At 38.3% G+C, this 5,000-nt stretch overlaps 1 protein-coding gene across 4 annotated transcripts in view; it reads right to left on the bottom strand.

The window, feature by feature from the left end:
* The window catches only part of LOC144958678 (innexin unc-9-like), an 867,612-nt gene that overhangs the window by 358,782 nt on the left and 503,830 nt on the right, over positions 1–5,000 (bottom strand). The gene's annotated exons all lie outside the window — the stretch shown is intronic.

Genomic DNA, 5,000 nt, shown 5'->3' with positions numbered 1-5,000 from the left:
ACGCACGGACGGACGGACGCTTGGATGGATGGATGGATGGATGGATAGATGGGTGGGTGGATAGGTGGATGGATGGGTGGATGGATAGATGGGTGGGTGGATGGGTGGATGGATGGATGGATGGGTGGATGGATAGATGGGTGGATGGATAGATGGATGGGTGGGTAGATGAGTGGATGGATGGGTGGATGGATAGATGGGTGGATGGATAGGTGGATGGATAGATGGATGGATGGATGGGTGGATGTATGGTTGGGTGGATGGATGGGTGGATGGATGGGTGGATGGATAGATGGGTGGATGAGTGGATGGATCGGTGGGTGGATGAGTGGATGGATGGGTGGATGGATAGATGGATGGATGGATGGGTGGATGGATGGATGGATGGATGGGTCGATGGATGGGTGGATGGATGGGTGGATGGGTGGATGGATAGATGGATGGATGGATGGGTGGATGTATGGTTGGATGGATGGATGGGTGGATTGATGGTTCGTTGAATGGATAGCCAGATGGATAAATAGATGGATGGATGGATTGATGGTTCGTTAAATGGATAGCCAGATGGATAAATAGATGGATGGATGGATTGATGGTTCGTTAAATGGATAGCCAGGTGGATTAATAGATGGATGGGTGGATTGATGGTTCGTTGAATGTGTAGCCAGATGGATAAATAGATGGATGGATTGATTGATGGTTCGTTAAATGGATAGCCAGATGGATAAATAGATGGATGGATGGATTGATGGTTCGTTAAATGGATAGCCAGGTGGATTATAGATGGATGGGTGGATTGATGGTTCGTTAAATGGATAGCCAGGTGGAGAAATAAATGGATGGATGGATTGATGGTTCGTTAAATGGATAGCCAGGTGGATTAATAGATGGATGGGTGGATTGATGGTTCGTTAAATGGATAGCCAGGTGGATTAATAGATGGATGGATGGATTGATGGTTCGTTAAATGGATAGCCAGGTGGATTGATAGATGGATGGATGGATTGATGGTTCGTTGAATGTGTAGCCAGGTGGAGAAATAAATGGATGGATGGATTGATGGTTCGTTAAATGGATAGCCAGGTGGAGAAATAAATGGATGGATGGATTGAATAGGTGGAAGAGTGAAGAATGGGCATAAGAATATATGGATAGATGGTTGGGTAGGTAGGACAGTGGATAGATGATTTGATGGATGGATGGATGGATGGATGGAAGAAATATTGCATAAATGAATGTAGCTGGAAAGATGGAATTTCCAAAATATAGATAGTTCGAAGATGACGTCACTCAGGCCTTTGTTATTGTTTTTGCCATCCGCGTTTGTGAGTTGTTCTCACTAAACTGTATTAACCTGACTATAAACGTTCATGGTTACACAGAGTTTGTGTGTTGGTCCGTTATACTTCCGGATGGCAATGTTGTGAAGTCCTTGGACAAGCGCATTCTATCTATAGAAGGAGGTAGAAATCGGTGGATGGAAAGAGAGGCTGGAAATCTCCTGGAAATTTTTATTGAGGAAATACATATAATAAAAACAAAGAAGCTGACGAATTAACTCATTGATTGATTTTCAGATTAAATAGTAACTTTGTTAATGAAAAAATATATGAATAAAGCGGATAATATGAGGCTATGAGTTTAACAAAATAAAATTTATTTTAAAACTATTAAAATATTATTATGTTAACTAACGATTTTTAGAATATAGTTAATGACTAAGTGAATTGAACGAAGGGAATATTACAAACACTAATATACTAGATACTTCATTAATACAACAGAAGGTTGAAGTCAATGAAATGTTAATAAATTGAAAATTGTGACCCGTCGTCTCAAAACGGTTTTATGTCGGGATGACTTACATGCTGATAATTGAATCTATAGCCAGAAATCTCAGATTTGCGTTGAGTTTGAATGTTTTATTGAGGAGAATGGATAATATTATATTTTAGTTTGCTGAATGTCAATCATTCACATAGTTGATCAATTTAGCTTTTATTTGACTTGTTAGCATCTGATTCATCCCGACATATACCGTTTTGAGGCGATGGGTCACAATTGACCTAAATTGGATTCAGTAGTCTGATGTCACGCCACCCGGCAACGGCGGCCATCTTGGTTCTAAACAAAGAAAATCATTAGTTTTTATTCTTCATGCTGGCTAGAACTTTTCATTCCCTTTTCATATGCCTTGTGATCAGAATGTGTAAAAGTCAAAACATGATCAAATTTATGGGATTTTTTTCCTCTGGAAACGCTTTTATGCTCGCTGGAGAAATATTTCATACGGGCGTCCGCCATTGTTCCGATAGTTTAGAGCCAGTGTTACTAAGTTACCATACGTCATTAGGAAGGAAGTGACGTTACGACTGTTGAAGAGTATTAATGAGGGGACAAAATGATTACACAAAATCAAAGAACGCATTTCTAGTTCACAGGATCGTGAGCGGTAAATGTTTCGCTTACCTCCTTGCGTTTGTTCCAACGTATTAAATCTAACTGTTATTTTTACACGCTGGAATATCTAGAAGTTACGAGCCTTTTATCGTAGCCATCGTTAACTCATTCAATCCTAGAGATTTTTGCTACTTTTCAAAATTGGAAAAAATGTATTAAAACTAAGATAGTTTGATTCAACTATCATTAACATGTAAAAATTAAGAACATTAGCTTTGATACTAGGCCTTTAATTTTCTCAGAAAAATGTAATAAATAGACACTTGGTAAAAGTAAGCAGGGTAAACTACGGATTGAGTCGGTGTTAGGGTTGAGTGAGTTAACTTAAAGCCTGGCACAAGGACCCACTCCGACTTGTCTTTTGTCGTCATGTTTAGAGATCGGTGCATCGTCAAGTGAGTTGTCGTTAGTAGTGCTCAAGGAAATAAGTGATCCCATTGGTTGAACGATTGAATACAACTCATGATTTGTTTTCTTTTGAGGACAAAGACTTGTCTTTTGACTTCAATTATTGGATACAATAATAGCCTGATGTCACGTCGCCCAGCAACGGCGGCCATCGTGGTTCTAAACAAAGAAATTCGGTACTTATTATTCTTCATGCTGGCTAGAACTTTTCATATGTCTTGTGATCAGAATGTGTAAAAGTCAAAACATGATCAGATTTATAATGTTTTGTTTTCCTCTGGATACGCGTTTATGCTAGTCGGAGAAATATTTCATAAGGACATCTGCCATTGTTCCAATAGTTTAGAGCAAGTTACTAAGTTACCATGCGACATTACGAGGGATGTGACGTTACGACTATTGAAACGTATTTTTGGTCAGTGTCAGGTTATTTAGTTAACGATGGCTACGCTAATAAATAGGCATTTGATAAAAGTAAGCAGGGTAAACTACGGATTGAGTCGGTGTTAGGGTTGAGTGAGTTAAAGCCTGGCACAAGGACCCAATCCGACTTGTCTTTTGTCGTCATGTTTAGAGATCGGTGCATCGTCAAGTGAGTTGTCGTTAGTAGTGCTCAAGGAAATAAGTGATCCCATTGGTTGAACGATTGAATACAACTCATGATTTGTTTTCTTTTGAGGACAAAGACTTGTCTTTTGACGTCAATTATTGGATACAATAATAGCCTGATGTCACGTCGCCCAGCAACGGCGGCCATCGTGGTTCTAAACAAAGAAATTCGGTACTTATTATTCTTCATGCTGGCTAGAACTTTTCATATGTCTTGTGATCAGAATGTGTAAAAGTCAAAACATGATCAGATTTATAATGTTTTGTTTTCCTCTGGATACGCGTTTATGCTAGTCGGAGAAATATTTCATAAGGACATCTGCCATTGTTCCAATAGTTTAGAGCAAGTTACTAAGTTACCATGCGACATTACGAGGGATGTGACGTTACGACTATTGAAACGTATTTTTGGTCAGTGTCAGGTTATTTAGTTAACGATGGCTACGCTTTGAAATCTTACCACCCCCACCCCCTCCCATCCTACGTACACATAATCACAAACCTGCATCATTGAGATGTTTAAAAATATTAGTTTTCAGAGGGGAAAAAAAAGTTTCTATGAGAAACTTTACAAAGTAATAATTTACTCTTAGCAATATTAAATATGGCTTAAAATTTATTAACATAATAGCTTTCTCGTAACAAACTTCGCTTTTTAAAAATTCAAATTGTATTCAATCAAAATACATATCTAATTCAATTCTACAGTTAAAGCCAAAAATTCGTATTTCTACGTTTTTTCCCGTGTGGTTGGCAGGTAGGTATATGGATAGTTCGAAGATGACGTCACTCATGTGTTTGTTATTGTTTTTTGCCATCCGCGTTTATGAGTAATGCTCACTGAACTGTATTAACCTGACTATAAACGTTCATGGATACACACAGTTTTGTGTGTTCGTCCGTTATACTTCCGGATGGCAATGTTTTGAGCTTTTTAGCCAAGCGCATACTATCTATATGTATTGCATGTTTATCAAGTCAATCTTCTCAGCCTTTCAATAATGTTATTGTTTCTCATATCAAATGACTATGACGGCAATCAGCGGATGTTTAACAAGTTGTTTTAGTCAACTGATGATAAACTGCGTGTTTATATGTCTATGTTTGTACGTCGTGATTGTAAAGAGGTAATGGGTTATTTTAGCAGAGTGTAGTGTTTTCATTGATAACACTTTCAAACGGCATCTTTTGCTTATTGTCGATGGTGTCGTGAAATACAGGGGTCTGAGTAGATTATGAAATTAGACTGTGATTTTACTATATGTGACTCCTCGTCTCAAAACGGTATTAAGTCGGGATGATTAAGATGCTGAAAATGGAATTTGTAGCCAGAAATATCATGCTTAAATTGAGTTTATATGCTTTATAGAGGAGAAGGAATTTCATACTTTTCTGTGCTATATACCAATGATTCATGGTTTTGAGCAGTTTAACTATACTTTGACTTTTTAGCATCTGGTTCATCCCGACATAATACCGTTTTGAGACGAGGGGTCACATATAAGGTCAGAGAGTACACATTG

This window comes from Berghia stephanieae, chromosome 13 (assembly GCF_034508935.2).
Source record: "Berghia stephanieae isolate SIO BIC M18660-M18661 chromosome 13, UCSD_Bste_1.3, whole genome shotgun sequence".
Taxonomy (NCBI): domain Eukaryota; kingdom Metazoa; phylum Mollusca; class Gastropoda; order Nudibranchia; family Aeolidiidae; genus Berghia; species Berghia stephanieae.
The sequence above is the reverse complement of the archived record's forward strand: the minus strand, read 5'-3'. Positions and strand labels throughout refer to the sequence as shown.